This window comes from Danio rerio, chromosome 5 (genome assembly GCF_049306965.1).
Source record: "Danio rerio strain Tuebingen ecotype United States chromosome 5, GRCz12tu, whole genome shotgun sequence".
Lineage (NCBI taxonomy): Eukaryota > Metazoa > Chordata > Actinopteri > Cypriniformes > Danionidae > Danio > Danio rerio.
Window position 1 is genome coordinate 69,553,507 of NC_133180.1, and position 18,538 is coordinate 69,572,044.

General features: G+C 36.2%; 1 protein-coding gene across 45 annotated transcripts in view; it reads right to left on the reverse strand.

Annotated features, from left to right (window-relative positions):
- Positions 1–13,144, reverse strand: part of prdm12b (PR domain containing 12b) — a 124,207-nt gene extending 111,063 nt beyond the window's left edge. For 15 of the 45 annotated variants that reach the window (XM_073950303.1, XM_073950300.1, XM_073950273.1 and 12 more), the window contains exons 1-3: positions 13,079–13,144; positions 8,035–8,121; positions 5,026–5,143 (exon numbers count right to left, since the gene is read on the reverse strand). The gene's annotated coding sequence lies outside the window, so the exon portion shown is untranslated. The remainder of the gene's footprint in view (positions 1–5,025; positions 5,144–8,034; positions 8,122–13,078) is intronic. The other 30 variants (XM_073950279.1, XM_073950305.1, XM_073950281.1 and 27 more) reach the window with 3 other exon arrangements.
- Between the last annotated feature and the right edge of the window lie 5,394 nt (positions 13,145–18,538).

Here is an 18,538-nt window from a genome sequence, read left to right on the forward strand (position 1 = left end):
AGAGCGCATGACATGTAGACAGAGACGGTCTATAAAGGTTAAATGGCGCTTAGTTTGTGAGGTCACTTATACTTGATCTGATGAGAACATGTAACAGTGACGGGAAGAAGAGTGCATTTCTGTCTTTAATTAAAACCTTTGTTGCGATTTGATTGAACGATCAGTGGTATTCCCAACTGTATTTAGCGAGTGAGAGTGAGCAATAAAAAGAAAGAAAAGTAATTTTCTGCATGGAGATACTCGTCCCTGGAGCTTTTATACAGCTTGATATACAAGAGAGAAATCTATTTGAATGTGAAGAGAGATGTTCTTCATAAGCACATGCACCTGCCACTTATTATAAGAAATAAATAAATAAATAAATAAACAGCAACATAAAATGCTTCATTCTAAAAACAAACGAACAGGAAAGAAAAAAATCTGGAAGGCGCACAAGGCAGCGTAACAGCTATCTCTGGCAACCTTCTCAATCGTTTTCTCGCATTTTCTCTACCCTGACTCTCTTTAAATCCTTGGAACAGTTCAAAAGACAAATTGCTTCTTGTGCCCGTATCAATGCATTTCATTTAAACCTCCTCAGCAGGGGGCTCCGGCCGAAAGATGTCATTCTGCGAGAGAGGAAAAGATAAAAAATATGCGGGGGAGAAAGAGGAGAGCATTGGAGGCAAATGGGCCGTGAACTGAACCATCATGTAGCCGCTAAGAACCTGCTTGCAGGCTTTATTCAATCGCTTCTTATTGTGGAGCGGCGGGCAGCTGAATGCTCTCTTTCAGAAAGGTCTGCAGCATGAACTTAAAGCAAGTAAATTTCTATCTTTCTGCGCATTAGCTGCCTCATTGCCCTTCAATTGAGTCCCTAAGAGCCCAGAGAAAAGAAACTGGTGGCAGGGGAAAGAGAGGACGGAATGGAGAAAAAAGTTAGCCGCATAGGCAAGAGAGGATGGGAAACCGAAAAGCAGGAAAAGAAAAGGAGCGGAATAAATTGAGCAACCTGCTCGAGTCCTCGAATTCAAATGTACTCCCTCAATACTGGTTATCATGAAGCGCTCGCTTTCTGATCTAGACCAACCAAAATATGCCTTGATTTAACCCGTGACCTCGAGAGAAATCTGAGGACGGAGTCGATGACCGTCCCTCGGGCTCTTGCCGTCGTGTCAATCACACAACAGAAGACAATAGAAATCACCGGCAGATCGGTCACACTTCCTGGAGCACTGTGAGGCATAATCTACCCCTCCTTCTCTTTCCTCTCCTTCCTTCACAACATCAACAGGTCGCTCTTGCCATGATCAAAGAAGCTCTTGTGTTTATCCAACATCGACAATAAGAGCAAATGTTAGATTTCATGTCGGGGATAAAGGGCTGTAGGAAGTGTGTCGAGAGCTGGAGGGGCCGATGCTGACAGATCCCTCAGGTATTGAGGGATAAGAGTAAGAGCAACTGATCAACTGAGAGTTCGGACAAGATACGAGCAACAGGTGGATCTATGCGGAAAGTTGTAGTAAGTAGGTCTGACTTTGTGAAATGGGTTGAGGCAAGTGGTATTACATTATAAAGACTCAAATGTCATTAACAGTGTATGATTACAAAAACGGAATCTTTCAAACCCAATAGCTCCGCTCCTTTCATCTGTCTTTACCCAGCATTTTTGACATCTAATAGACATCCAAACATAGATGTCTTGGCTAAACCAAGGCTAAATTTGTCAGTGAAATAATCTAATAGACAACTAGCAATATTCCAACACTTGACTAGAGTGGTCAACATTTGAAGTGGATCAAAATAAGTTTTCAAAAAGACAAGGAATGGGTGTTGTTCAACTGTTTTAAACAATTTCCAAATGCTATTCTTGATCCACATCAAATATTGACTGCTGTAGTCCTTAAATAGGCTGATTAGACAGACTTCACATTATTTATTCTAGTTTATTTGATGGCTAGTGTAGTATTGGATTATTGCACCCGATTCGAATGTCATCACTTGATTGAATGGGCGTTATCAATAGTTATCAGCTTATAGATGTGGGACAGCCGGGGCCTCCTGTACCTACTATTAGGCTCAGAAGGCTGTTATCATCCATCCACATGATTAATTGGCTATACTGATAGAGAAGGAACCAGATGTAGTTCTGTTTTCATATTATAGTGACTGTTGGGTTTAGGGTTGGGGTAGGGGCAGACGTTAATAAAATATGTAATAAATGTAATAAATTATATAAATAATTATCGTGGTTAATCAGCTATACTAACAGGGACTCCAGATCTGTTTTTACATTACTGTGACTGTTGGGTTCAGGTTTGGGGTAGGGATAGACGTCAATAAAATACAATTAATGGGAACTTAATAAATAATAAATCTCGTTAACTTCTGGCAGCAGGCTGATTAACCATGTGGATGGATGATAACAGCCTTCTGAGCCAACCAGGAGGCACAGAAGGCTCTTACTGGCCCATATCTATCCGCTGATAACCACTGATAATGCCCATTCAATCGAGTGATAACATTCGAATTGTTAGATTAGATAATCAACTGATTATTCTTAGATGTATATTAGATTTTACTGACGGCCAAAATTTTGCCTTACGTTCAATTTATGACATCTATTAAACATTCAAAACACATTCCTTTGGTTGAGCTAAATTCTCAATACCCACAAAATTATATAAATATTAAGGCCATATATTTTTTTTACTTTTTATGAATGTTCAAACAATTTTTCTCCATAAATGCTAAGATCCTGCTGGCATTTCTGCTGAAGTTGTGACAAGGCTGCATTTTCAACCTGTAACTGATATGCTGAAATAACACCATTCATTATTATTTGTATTTTTTTTTTTTGTACATTAAATCAACTACAATTTTTTTGTATTCCAGAATTGCTTCATTTGTATTTTTTCTCTCTTCAAAATGAATATAGTGTAATGTAACTGAAAATGACTTGTGCATTAATTTGGTAATTTTTAAAAACAGGAGGGGTGGCGTAGTGAAGGTCGCTGGTTCAAATCTCGGCTAGGTCAGTTGGGAATCATGTGTGGAGTTTGCAGGTTCTCCCTGTGTTCGCGAGGGTTTCCTCCGAGTGCTTCGGTTTCCCCCACAGTCCAAACACATGTGCTATAGGTGAATTGAGTGAGCTTGTCTGTAGTGTGTGTGTGAATGAGAATGTATGGGTGTTTCCCAGTGATAAATTGCAACTGGAATATTAAGTTGGAATATTAAGCCCTTCCAATCAGTAGGCAGTTCATTCCGCTGTGGCGACCCCTGATTAATAAAAGGACTAAGCTGAAAAGAAAATGAATGACAAAAAAGTGGATAGCTTTAAAAGGGATGTTGGTAGAATGCTCAAAATCACCAAGTCTCCCTTATACAAATACATACGTAAATATTCAGATTTGGCCATAAATACAGTATACATTCATTCATTTTCTTTTTTATGTCCCTTTATTAATCCAGGGTCGCCACAGCGGAATGGAGCCAACTTATCCAGCATGTTTTTTTTTTACACAGCGGATGCCCTTCCAGCCGCAACCCATCTCTGGGAAACATCCACACACACTCATTCACACTCATACTGTACACTATGGACAATTTTAGCTTGCCCAATTCACCTATACCACATGTCTTTGGACTGTGAGGGAAACCCACGCGAACGCAGAGAAAACATGCAAACTCCACACAGAAACGCCAACTGACCCTGCCGAGGCTCGAACCAGTGACCTTCTTGCTGTGGGGCGACAGCACTACCTACTGTGCCACTGCGTCGCCTACAGTATGCATAATAATGATAATTCTTATCAAGGTTTGAGTAAAGTTTTTGCAAAGCTCAAGATGATTCATGAATGATTCAGGGGATGATTCAGAGTCAATTTCATTGGAAGGATTGACTGAAGATTTTAAATCATCATATCTTATGTTTGAGATCAAAAACACAAAGATGCCCTTTAAGCTTACAATATGTGACCCTGGACCACAAAACAGTTCTTATGTTACACCGGTAAATTATTGGCAATAGTCAAAAATAGAGTGACTAGGTCAAAATCATATTTTTTATGGCCAAAATTATAACAAGATCAAGATCTATGAAGATATTTTGTACTGCTCCTACTGTAAATGTATCAAAACTTTTCATTTGCATTGCTAAAAACTAAATTCTGAAAAACGAACATGTAATTTTTGCAATATAGATTTTTCTGAATTCTGAAAATGTAAAAATATTGTCCTATCATACATCAATGGAAAACTTTTCATACATTTTCCTTCGCTTAGTCTCTTTATTCATCAGCCGTTGCCACAGCGAAATGAACCACCAACTTATCCAGCATATGTTTTACACAGCGGATCTCCTTCCAGCTGCAACCCAGTACAGGGAAACACCTATACACTCACATGTACACACATATACTACAGGCAATTTTTCATTCATTCATTTTCTTTTCGGCTTAGTCCCTTTATTAATTTGGGGTCGCCACAGCAGAATGAACCGCCAACTTATTCAGCATGTTTTTACGCAGTGGATGCCCTTCCAGCTGCAACCCATCTCTGGGAAAACTCCCACACACAGTCATTCACACTCATACACTACGGACAATTAAGCATACATAAATTAAACTGAACCGCATGTCTTTAGGCTGTGGGGGAAACCGAAGCACCCGGAGGAAACCCACTCGAACATGGGAAGAACATGCAAACCCCACACAGAAATGCTAACTGACCCAACTGGGACTCGAACCAGCGACCTTCTTGCTGTGAGGTGACAGTGCTAACCACCGAGCCACCGTACTGCCTAAAATCAATAAATATGATCCATGAAGATATTTAGTGAACTTTTTACTGTCAATATATCAAAACTTTATTTTTGATTCGTAATTTGCATTGCTAAGAACATAATTTTGACAAAAATCTAAATGTGATTTTTGCAATATTAGGATTTATCTGAATCCTCAAATTCCAGATTTTCAAAAAGCTGTATTTCCTATCATACATCAACACACATAAAAAGAAAACTTTTCATTTCATTTGTCAGCCTACCTAGTGCTAAGGTAAATAGTTGGTTGATGGGTACTGCACTGCAATGTACCTGTGCTGACCAATCATCATCCAGAACAGGAGCCCTTTTGTATTTCAGTGAAAGAGGAGACAAAAATGCCTACGAGAGAAAAGAGAAATGGCTGGATCACATTCACAAATCAACTCTTGATTCAATTATCTGACAATCAGACAACAATATCATTGATTTCACAGTGCTAGCATTGAGAACAGATAACTGTTTAACCAGAGATCCTATCAGATGATTGACAGCGCTAACAAGTGTGAGAAAGAAGCCACATTTCCACACACGTCACATCAAAGAGCAGAACAAGCATGACACCATTGAATCTGACTTGCTGAACTTGAGTCACCCTCACCGATGACCCCTTTTATGGCTTATGAGGAGCGTCGCTCATGAATGCCTCCGATTTTGCAGCGCATGGTTAATGGTGACATTTGGCAGTAGGGGCGCTTCGAGTAAAAGCGTCCCGCACACACAGTGGCCTGCGGGCTGGTGCTCTAACAATGGCATGGCCCTTAGTGGACACACACACTTCCAGCTGTGGCTGACCATCCTGGCCTCTTCTCCGGCTCCCATGAAATTGGAAATTATCAGGGCCATTTCTGGTGACAAATCATTGTCTGTGTGTTCCTGCCACTTTTCAGGGAAGAGAACAGACTGAAGGAGTGAAGAAACTCTTTTTGATGGGACTTGAAGGCTGACCTCGTCACCCTCTTCCTTCGAAAAGTCGACCCCACAGAGATGGACTCAAAGTGTGGCCTGAGGTTGACTCTCTTAAAGTGCTACATTGATCTTTAACCGTTCCCACATTTCCTGCAGGGGCATCAAGACCTTCAATATGCCAATGAGTTTGCTGGACTCCTCAACTAAAGCTATCAACTACAGCTATAAACGTTAGTCAGGTTAATGCTGCAACACACCCAAGTGATGTCAGAAAACTAGCAGTGACTAAAGAGGACTGTGGTGTCGCTCATATCCCACCAAAGGGACCTAAAATTCTTTGTAATTGATTTTGTGGCATCTGTCTCACAATTAAAACATGTAACACATAGGTCTTGAACTCGATTCCTGGAGGGCCGCGGCTACATGGTTTTGCTCCAACCCTACACTATAAAAAAAATAATAAAACGAATTTTACAGAAAATATTTCTAAATATTTTACAGTAATTTTTTGTCATTTCAAATTATATTATTATATCATCATATTATATCATTAAAGACAAATTACTTACATTTTTGTTTTTTATACAGGGAAATTACAGTATTATTTATACAGTATTTTTTGTTATTTTAAATTATAATCAAAAGTCCATAAAAATTACAAACAATATCTGTAAATTAACAGCTTGACTATTATTTTATGTACTATATAATTAATGACAAATTACAGCAATTTTCCTGTTTTATACAATAAAATTGGCGCTTTATTTAAAGTGTTTTTTCCTGTTTTTTTAAGAACATTTAAAATTACGTAAAATTAAAGTAATAAATTGTAATTACTTGCTCTGTAAAAAAAAAAAAAAATCGTAACAAAAAGTTCAAATGAATGGCAGCTACGGCTGCCAAACAAAAAAACATAAAATTACAATAAAGTTTCTTTGTTGAAATAAAGTGCAAAAAAATAAATCTACAGATATTTTCATCAAAATGTTTACAGAAAAGTGAAGTTTGTTTATAAACTAATTTTGAGAGGATCACGTGCTTTTGATTAATCATGGCCGATCTCGTAATAGCTAATCATTATCTTCCAATCATTTGAGCCCTAAGCTACTATAAATAACCACAGTTTTCAGTCCACTTTATCTTTGTTTGGAAGAAAACCCCCTTCCTGCCCAATTCTCCTCCTTTACCATTGATCGGATGGCACGGCGGCCCAGTGGTTAGCACTGTGAGCCCCAAAGCAAGAACACTGCCGGCCCTGGTTCCACCAGGCTGGTAGGCGATTCTGTGAGGAGTTTGCATATTCTCCCAGTGTCTGCGTGGGTTTTCTCCGGTTTCCTCCCACCATCTAAAGATATACATCATGCATAACAATCAAGCACATGTCTAGCCCCCTTTCTCACGTGTTTTCTAAGCTACCGCAGCCGGTAAGTTCTGAGATCCACCGAGCTCAGACTCCCCTCTAGCTCTGCGAATGGGAGGAAGCCCCGGGCTCGAGGATCCCTTAAGCTCGGGACTCTCTCCCGGGACAGCATGTCAAACAAGCTTTTGATAGATCATCAGCTAAATGTGAACTCTTGAAACAGTGTTATTTTACAGACTTTTCCCAGAATATTACGATCAAATCTGTTCATTAAATAAAATAAAATCAGCTCATATGCACCTGTTCCGGAGTCCACTGATTCACACAAACACACACACACACACACACACACAGTTGGAGGATCGTTATGAACTGATTACATGGACTTTAAAAGCAGCACATATGCATGCACCAATTGCTAAGTCTTGTCTTACCATTATGTTTCTTTGTAAAACTCTTAGTGTGTAACTTTATTGAACAAATTTGATCATAATAATCTAGGAAAAGTCTGTAAAATAACTGTTTCTTTGTAAAACTCTTAGTGTGTAAATTTATTGAACGGATTTGATCATAATAATCTGGGAAAAGTCTGTAAAATAACAGTGTTTTTCTGTAAACACTTTGATGGAAATATCTGTAGATTTATTCATTTTTGCACTTTATTTCAACAAAGAAACTTTACCGTAATTTTATGTTTTCTTTTGGCAGCTGTAGCTGCCAGTCATTTGACCTTTTTTTCTGATTTTTTTTTTTTTTTACAGTGTAATCCAACACAGCTGATCCAACAAATCAAGGTGTTCAAGACTACTAAGCAGGTGTGATTTGGAGGTGATTGGAGCTAAACTATGCAGAGCTGCCGCCCTCCAGGAATTGAGTTTGAGATCATTTGATGTAACAGATCAAGAGGTTTGTTTTATTAACTGTACCCGCAGAACTGAGAAAAGCCTTCCATAAAATGGCATACCTCAGCACATTTGCTGTCTTGCAAATGCAAAATGGCCACCATGGATCCATTAAGTCAACAAGACAGGGATATCCAAATGTGTTTTTCCTACAAAAATAAACAACGCAATCAAGATCTTCAGACTCATCAGAAACTGTAAAGTGTATTGAAGCTAAAATCCCCACCTGCTGCATGGTGCCCCATTTATCATTTTTGCTTTCAAGTTGGTGATTGTAGGACATGCATTGTGGCTGCTGTACTCTGTTGATGCACATTTCTTGAAAGACTGCACTGAGGTGAACTCAGAGCAAATTGCAACCAAGTATTCAAAGTGGCATTATGTCACGAAAGTGAATGAGACAGCAAAGGTTAAAAATGGGCTTGGGCAAATGTGGCCGCTTTTAAAGCACTTCAGTTTGAAATGACTATTCAATATGTGGCCATGACTGTTCTCAAGCGGTGGATTTATCCAGTTTGAAACCAATTGTTGGTAGTGTGGATGTACCATTACCATTTTGTTTATGAATCATGTTTATCACTCTTTCCTCACATTTATCGATGCTTTTTTCTTTATTCCAGAGAGCTATAATGAAGACATTCACATACTATTAGCTTGGTGTATCAGGCAGAGCCTTCAGACACCATATTGAGTTAAACAGATGAAGACGAGGCTGTGATTTTTCATTTCAATGTCACAAGTCTTGCATTGTCAAACTTTCAAAATGCCGGCAGAAGATCTGGACTACTACTGCAGCTTTAATTGGCAAAAGGTACAAACAATCAGTTTGTTTAATCAGGGTTATGTTTTGAAGTATTAAAGGGTTAGTTCACATAAATAAACTTGTTATTAATTACTCACATTCATGCTATTACAATCCTCTGAGAATTTTGTATTTTTTCAGGACACAAGTTAAGATGTTTTAGATGAAATTCAATCTATAGACAGAAACTGTCCCAAGACATTAAAAGAAAAGGACCAAAAACACTGTTAAAACATTCAGTGACTTCAGTGGTTCAGCTGTAGTCAAATGAAACTCCAAGATAACAGGTTTCAAGGTTTACAGCAGTTTGGACAAGTCAATGTATTAAAACCACAAAAATGTTTTGTTATACCGTTTCCAAGAAATATGTAAGGTTTGATTTTAAGTGTTTTTGAATGTGTTGCAAGGAAATCTGTGTTTTTGAAGCCAATGAAGATACTAGAAGTCAATGTTTTATTTCAATTATGTAGCCTGACATGTTTACTGTTCCAAAATATAATGTTTTCTAAAATGTAATATATTGTATTAAATAAGGAAAAAAGTTTTGTTTATTGCTAAGACATTTAAAAATTAGCCGGCAGCTAGCTCTCTGCAACTCTCACATGGTCGCCCACTAAAGCTAAGCAGGGCTGCGCCCGGTCATTACCTGGATGGGAGACCACATGGGAAAGCTAGGTTGCTGTTGGAAGTGGTGTTAGTGAGGCCAGCAGGGGGCGCCCAACCTGCGGTCTGTGTGGGTCCTAATGCCCCAGTATAGTGATGGGGATGCTATACTGCTCAGTGAGCGCCGTCTTTCGGATGAGACGTTAAACCGAGGTTCTAAACCCGGCATCCTGGCCAAATCTACCCAACTGGCCTCTGTCCATCATGGCCTCCTAACCCTCCCCATATTCCAATTGGCTTCATCACTCTGTCTCCTCTCCACCAATCAGCTGGTGTGTGGTGTGCGGTCTGGCGCAAAATGGCTGCTGTTGCATAATCCAGGTGGATGCTGTACACTGGTGGTGGATGAGGAGATCCGCCCCCTATTGTTTAAAGTGCTTTGTGTGCCCAGAAAAGCGCTATATAAATGTAAGGAATTAAATAGAAATAATTTTCCAGCAGTAAACAAGACTGTGAAACCTGATATTTTTATTCAAGGTTATATCATACCATCAGAAACTTACACCGGCCCATGCCTTCTCCAAGAACACCTTTGTATTCTCTTCCGCGGCAGGTTAGGTTGCACATTTATTATTACACTGTTTTGCCATTAGAGTCAACAGCTTGAAATGCAAACATTGTATTGCCTACAATCTGACACGGAAACATGCAAACAAAGTTGTTTTTACAGATTTTTGGATGCACAAAAGTGTTCTTGGGGCTTTACATGATTACAGTTTGAGCACAGAAGTCTCACAGAATGTTTTGACAATGTTTTTGGTTCCTTTTCTGGACTTTGAACGTCTCGAGACCATTGTTGTCTATGGAGGATGAAGAAGCTCTGGAATTTTATCTAAAACAGGAGAGTCCAAACTCAGTCCTGGAGGGCTGGTGTCCAACAGAGTTTATTTTCAACCCCAATTAAGAGGTTGTCAAAGGAAGTTGGCGCTAAACTATGCAGGACACCGGCCCTCCAGGACAGAGTTTGGGCACCCAGATCTAAAATATCTTCATTTGTTTTCCAATATAATTTTTTTTTTTAAAGAATCTTTGAATGAAACGTCCCTTTAAAATGTAAAAGTCGACATACCCCCAACACACTTGCTATTCATGTATATTTATTTGTTTAGTTGATTCAAAAAAGCGCTCATTGTCTCAGTTGTAAACACAAGAGATTTTTTTTTCTTCCACGAAGGGCCTTGACATCACAGCAGCTTGGCTTTGAGGCAAACTGTTGAAGAATATAATATTGTTTAAAGAACGTGGAAATCCACAGTTTTGAAACTCCTGATTTTTTTGTTAGGCATCATGTCTGAGGCTAAGAAATATAATGGCTCATAATGAATAAAAAGGTTAAACAACAGTCCAATCCAGCGTTGAATGTCAAGGAGAGGCTTGTGAAAATGGTATATCTGGTAAACCTGAGGTATCTTCACCGACCAGCGACTGAACTCTGCAGTCACCCAAAGCATCTCAAGCTACTGCGGCCAAGGAGGAAGGCAGTATTTGTTTATAAATAATGTTTCCTTTACAGAGGAGTCATCGCTTAGCTAAAGGCTGGGGAAATGAGTTGTGTTCAAGGAGGAAGAAAACAAAAAGACGAGAGGAAAACGGTAGCTAGCTGCCAGTTATGTTGCCAGAGGGTCTGCTCTCAATATCAAACCTGAAACAAGGCCACAGCCTGTGAAAATACAATCAGTCATGTACTAAATTTCTTAATGATTTATCTCAAAAATGGCTCGTGAATTGCAACTGAATTTATTTCGGTTCCAGCTTAATGAAGGCACCAATGATGATTATTGTGGATCGGGGCCAGATGTCACAATGTTTACACATAAATGTGTTTTTACTTAAATGCTGGTTTCAAGACACTTTTTGAAAGGAATAATTTAAGCTTGGTTTGAATTCCAGCATATTTTTTTGTCATTAAGTCTATTTTAAATGATTAAATGATTTAAATAATAGAAAAAAGGCTTTAAACATCCAATAATAGCTTGTTATGTGTTAGCACTGTATATGACTTTAATCTCTCTTTTATAAATAAATAAAAATACATATGTCCAGATCTGATCATGTGATCGGAAATCGCACCTGATCATGCGGTTTCATGCTCGATTGGAATTGGATGTTACCTCCCGAACAGGAATCAAATATAGAGATGTGAATATATGTATATTCTCATTATTTTTTAGCACATCTATAGTTATGCTGTGGCACAGAGTTAGACTTCTTTCTTGACTTCACAGAACCAGCAACATGTGTGGCATGATGTCACTTTGTTGCAGAGACACTATTGGTTAAATGCTGAGAAAGTAGAACACAGAACAGCTTGAAGCGAAAAGCGCGAGTATGAGGTCTGGAGGTATTATAAAGTTGATGACGACAATGTTGCCATGGCAAACTGTGAGATATGCAAACTTGGGATTGCCTGCTGGGTTATTTTAAATTGAGGTAATATTTGTTTTTATATTAGATTTTTTTTTATATTTACTGTTGCACTAAAGTACAAAAGTTAAGAATTTATGCTATTTATTTATCACTTGATTGTTTGTTAGAGGCGAAGCAGTGGGTAGCACGTTCTCCTCACAGCAAGAAGGTCGCTGGTTCGAACCTCGGCTCAGTTGGTGTTTCTGTGTGGAGTTTGCATGTTCTCCCTGCCTTCGCGTGGGTTTCCTCCGGGTGCTCCGGTTTCCCCCACAGTCCAAAGACATGCGGTACAGATGAATTGGGTAGGCTAAATTGTCCGTAGTGTATGAGAGTGTGTGTGAATGTGTGTGTGGATGTTTCCCAAAGATTGGGTTGCGGAAGGGCATCTGCTGCGTAAAAACTTGCTGGATAAGTTGGCGGCTCTGTGGTGATCCTGGTTTAATAAAGGGACTAAGCCAACAAGAAAATGAATGAATGAATGTTTGTTTACACAGTTGTTGATGGTTAAAAAAGGTGAATTAAATGAAAAAAGGAATATCCTGGATCTGTTTCTTCGCTCTTCTTTATAAATGTATTATAGAAGTATCGGATTGGGTTGTGGTAGATACTCAAAATCAAATGACTCGGAAGCTACAAACCTTATTGAGACACCCCAAATGTATATATATATATATATATATATATATATATATATATATATATATATATATATATATATATATATATATATATCATATTTGCTCGAATATCTCAAGTACATTTTTAGCACGAGAAAGTAAACCTAAATGAATATAAACTGCATAAATTAGGGACTGAGCCGAAGGAGAATTAATGAACTAATTTCTGGACAACAAAACTGCACTAGTAGTGCTAACGTTAAGTGGCTAGCATCTTTTGTGAAACCACTAACGTTAGCTACTGTGACTGGTGATCGAGCGACCAAAAACCTTGGTGCCACTCATGTTTAACAGTCGTCATATTTACTGTTACTACAAAATTCACCGAATAAAACGACATTGGTATGATAAATTGTTTTAAAACGCAAATATCTTCAATGGCTGTTTGTTTCAATTTCAGAAACAGTAACGTGACTTTCTCCCTGAGGACCTCGCCTTACCTAAAACACAGTTTATGACTGGATTAATTAACGTTGATTAATGTGTTTTTGCGAGTTGTGTTGTAAATGTAAGCTCCTTAGCAGCAACAGTAGAGGAAACAACAACGATCAAATTTACCTTAGAAATTAGCAACAGCTTTGAAGACTTGAGTGGGTGAGAAAAATAAATGACCAAGCAAAAGGTACGACGTTACAATATGTGTAACAAGCATTAGAAACGGCTCTAGCGCCCTCTACTGTTCAAACTCAATGATCAGTTATCAAAATCACCCCAGTCAGTCTTGCTAGCTTTATCCGGAAAAAAAAATGTAAATTCACCTTGGTAAACAGAATTTTCTGACACATTAATATTAATAAACTACAAAACTAGTCAAATCTAAAGTTTGCGTTAAAAAATGTACATTAATTGTTCTTAGCGACAGATTTGCTAATTAGCCTATATAATGTCGAAATATTGGAGCAAACACTTCTGATTTTAGGTCAAGAATATTTACTATTTAAAGCTTAAAGGAGGGCGACACGTTGGCTCAGTGGTTAGCACTGTCGGCTCACAGCAATAAGGTCGCTGGTTCCATTCTCGGCTGGGTCAGTTGGCATTTCTTTGTGGAGTTTGCAGGTTCTTCCCGTGTTCGGGTTGGGTTTCCTCCGGGTGCGACGGTTTCCCCCACAGTCCAAACACATGCTGTATAGATGAATTGAATTATGTGAATAAGTGTGTATGGATGTTTCCCAGAATCCCAGTACTGGGTTGCAGCTAAAAGGGCATCCACTGTGTGAAACATATACTGGATAAGTTGGTGGTTCATTCCGCTGTTGCGACCCCTGATGAATAAAGGGACTAAGTCGAAGGAAAATGAGTGAATGAATCTTAAAGGAGCATTATTGTGTCTCAGTAAACCAGAAAACTAGCATCAAAACATACATTACGAGCAGGATTTGTTTCAGCAGGGTCTGTTAACGATCTTAATTAATATTTGATGACATTTATTATAATATTTCTTTAAAGTACAGATCAAAACTACAATGTATGAGCTACTAAATAACGAACATTATTTTACTCATATTTCGATTTTATTTGCAGTCTTTTAAAAGCTAAAATTAACAAATAAATAAAAATACACATCTTGCTTGCATTTTATTTGCTTTCTGTGTATATAAATCTCATATATAAAATTCCTACAATGTTCTGTATACAGGTACAAATAGTTCTCTGTATGAAGACCCACCATATAATTGGAAAAAATGACATTGAAAAAATAGATCTAAATATTTAATTCGTCAAATAGTTAAAAAAAAGTTTTTTTTAGGTCATTGTAACTTATTAAGCTAAGTTAATCATGTAATCTAACTTAATTATATAAGTTATGCAAGCCAGTTTTAAGTCAATTTAACATAATATAAGTTCAATTGACTTAAAGTTATTTTGATTCAGCTTAAAAATTTAAGTCAAGCAGGATTTTTTTAGTGTATTTAATAAAAATATTTATTGAATGTTACTTGTATTATTTGTTTTTATGCTGTATTTTGTATCTTGATCTCAATACTTTATATTAAATTAATCTTAATCATTTAAATGAATATGGTTTTCATTTTCAAAATATTTATTAATAATAAAACTTTGCTTTTACATTTTCTTTAAACATACTGTATATAAGGACATCCTCGCTGACCCCTGGAGGGCCATAGAAAAGCAGTTTTTGATGTAAAAAATATATAAGTAAATTATGTTAGAATTTTATGGAATTAATTTAACTTATTAGCTTTTACAAGTGGATTGAACATAAAACAATCAAGTTCTCCCAAAAAACTCTCAAGAATAGTGTTGTCAGCTTATTTCATACAAGTAGTTTGAAAACAGAAGTGTATGCCGTTTGACAAACTTCTGTCTTTAGACCTTAATTTCAGCTTGTTGTCAAGATTTGAAGGACATGATGATCATCACAGATCAATATATATTTTATGTTTAGAGCGCAACAATGTGAGAAAAATAAAACACTTGCTCTTTTTCACTACAGATTTATTGTTGGTTTAAAAAAAAGCTGAACTTTTTAATAAAATAAAACCCAAGATATTGTTTTTCTTTTAACATGTTTTTATGTCAAAAACAAATTAAAACACTTAGAAAATCAATATTTCATTTTTTTTCACACAGAGGATAAACAGTGAGTCTGGCAAACCAAAGGGTTTCAATATTCTCATTTCGCTCTCTGCTTGTTTGGAGAAACACTAGAATTCGATTTGTTTCTTAATCTTAATATTTTGCTTATTTAATCTGGTTTTTATTTTCAAACTATTTATTAATAATTAAACTTTTATACGTTTACATTTTCTTTAAACATATATAAGGCTTTCAGCCCACCCTCACTGCCCCCTGGAGGACCATAGAGGCCCAGTTTTTAAGTGTAAAAAAATTATAATAAAATAATTCACATTTTCAGCACTATAAAAATGCTGTGTTCCTCACAATCTGTGTGTGTTGAGACAACATGTGAATAAGTTAACTTATTGGATTTTACAAATTTAGGTGGATTGAACAAACCAATCAAAACGTCACAAAAAAACCTTTAAGTATATGTTGAGTCGACTCTTTTTTTAACAAACAGACCGATCGAGTTGTTAATTTCTGCATGTTGTGAAGGTCTGGAGGACATGATCACAGATCAAGCTTATATATTTTAGGTTTAGAGCACAACAACGCAAGAAAAAAAAGGTTTAGCTTGTTTTCACTACAGATTTATTGTTAGTTTAAAAAAACTCTTTAATAAAAGAAAAGAAACACAAGATATAATTTTTTTTCTTTTCCCTTTGTATGCTAAAAACAAAAATTTAAAACACTTAGAAAATCAATATTAATTTTTTCAAACAAAGAGGATAAACACTGAGTCTAACAAACCACAGGGCTTCAATATTCTCATCTCGCTCTCTGCTTGTTTGGAGGAACACTAGAACTCACCCTTTTTAATCTTAATATTTTGCTTATTTAAATTAATCATTTTTAAAACTATTTATTAATAATTAAACTTTTATGCTTTTACATAGTCCTTAAACATATACAAGGCTTTCAGCTCACCCACACTGCCCCCTAGAGGAGCATAGAGGCCTGCAATCTGCTTGTGTTGAGACAACATGAAGGAATTAAGTTAACATTAGTTTTTACAAATTTAAGTGGATTGAACAAAACAATCAAGCTGTCCCAAAAAAAAAAAAAAAACCCTCAAGAGTAGTTTTGTGTCAGCTTATTTTAAAGAAGTAGTTTAAACAAACAACAGACGAGAGCCGATCAAGTTCATTTCTGCTTGTTGTGAAGGTTTGAAGGACATGTTGATCATCACAGATCAATATATGTTTTGGGTTGAGCACAACAATGTAAGAAAAATAAAAGTTTGTTTTCATTACAGATTTATTGTTGATTTAAAAAAAAAAAAAAAAAGCTGAACTCTTTAATAAAAGAAAAAAAACACAAGATATTAATTTTTCTTTTCCCTTTATATGTCAAAAACAAATATTTAAAACATTTAGAAAATCAATATTTCTTTTTTTTCATACAAAGAGGATAAACACTGAGTCTAACAAACCACAGGGCTTCAATATTCTCATCTCGCTCTCTGCTTGTTTGGAGGAACACTAGAACTCACCCTTTTTAATCTTAATATTTTGCTTATTTAAATTAATCATTTTTAAAACTATTTATTAATAATTAAACTTTTATGCTTTTACATAGTCCTTAAACATATACAAGGCTTTCAGCTCACCCACACTGCCCCCTAGAGGAGCATAGAGGCCTGCAATCTGCTTGTGTTGAGACAACATGAAGGAATTAAGTTAACATTAGTTTTTACAAATTTAAGTGGATTGAACAAAACAATCAAGCTGTCCCAAAAAAAAAAAAAAAACCCTCAAGAGTAGTTTTGTGTCAGCTTATTTTAAAGAAGTAGTTTAAACAAACAACAGACGAGAGCCGATCAAGTTCATTTCTGCTTGTTGTGAAGGTTTGAAGGACATGTTGATCATCACAGATCAATATATGTTTTGGGTTGAGCACAACAATGTAAGAAAAATAAAAGTTTGTTTTCATTACAGATTTATTGTTGATTTAAAAAAAAAAAAAAAAAGCTGAACTCTTTAATAAAAGAAAAAAAACACAAGATATTAATTTTTCTTTTCCCTTTATATGTCAAAAACAAATATTTAAAACATTTAGAAAATCAATATTTCTTTTTTTTCATACAAAGAGGATAAACACTGAGTCTGACAAACCACAGGGTTTCAATATTCTCATCTCACTCTCTGCTTGTTTGGAGAAACACTAGAACTCACCTGCTGTAAACTTTAAAGTGACCTGACAACAGAAAGCAAAAACACGAAGAAGAAAAACAAACACCAACATGAGAAGCCGGTAGACGTGGAGAATGGATTGCAATGCTCCTCAAATGTTTTTCATCTTTACATTGAAATGACAGAAAAGACTAATGAATACGAATCTTTTTTTGTGGACTTGTTTGGGGAAGATTAACATGAACATTCCTGTACACTGGGTTAACAGTCCAAACCCAGTGGTGACAGACACACAGACAGAAAGACAGAACAGACACACAGACAGACAGACAGACACACACACACACACAACTGACCAAGAAAAAACTCAATGACATCCACTTCCCATTTACTTCAGATTCAAACCAAAAGGGCTTCAATTAATTTTACACACTGCAAAAAAAAAAAAAAAAAAGATTTTCTTTGTCTTGTTTTTAGTCCAGATATCTAAATTCTTATTCAAGAATCATTTTCTAAAGCAGTGTTTCCCATCCTTGTTTCTGGAGGTGCATCAACAGTACATATTTTGGATGTCTCCCCTATCTGACCCATTCATTTCAGGTTTTGGAGTTTCTTCTAATGTCCTGATGAGTTGATTCAGGTGTGTTTGATTAGTTTAAAAATGTGTACTGTTGGTGTGTCTTCAGGAACAGGGTTGAGAAACACTGCTCTAGACAAGAAAAAAAAAAATATCTGAAAACAAAGTATTTTATGTCAGAGACAATTAAAAATATACTTCCTTAAAACAAACAAAATATTTGCCATTGGGATAAAAATTAGAATCTTTTTAATATTATTTTACTTAGCCCTTTAGCTTGGTTTATGAAGAGACGAAGTAGAATAATATTGTTTTCGATTTGATAAGAGTTTTTTTTTTACCCTATTGTTAAATATACAGTTTGTTTTAAAGAAAAACTCCCTTATTTCTGAAAACATTTTTTTTTTTACCAATGGGGTAAAAATAATAATTGTTTTAAACAAAAAAAAATAATATTTTACTACAAAACAAGCTAAAGGATTAAGTAAAATAATATTGTTTTTGCTTTGATACTTTTATTATTTTTATCCCGCTGGCAAGTATTTTGCTAGTTAAGGAACTTTATTATTTCTTATTATTATTCCTTTGTTGTTGTAATTTCTGAAAACAAAACATTTGACTAGACTAGAAATGCTTCTTGACTGACAGATTTTTTTACTTGTCTCCAAAATGTTGCTTGATTAAAGAACTTAAGATATTTGGACTAAAAACAAGAAAAAAAAAATC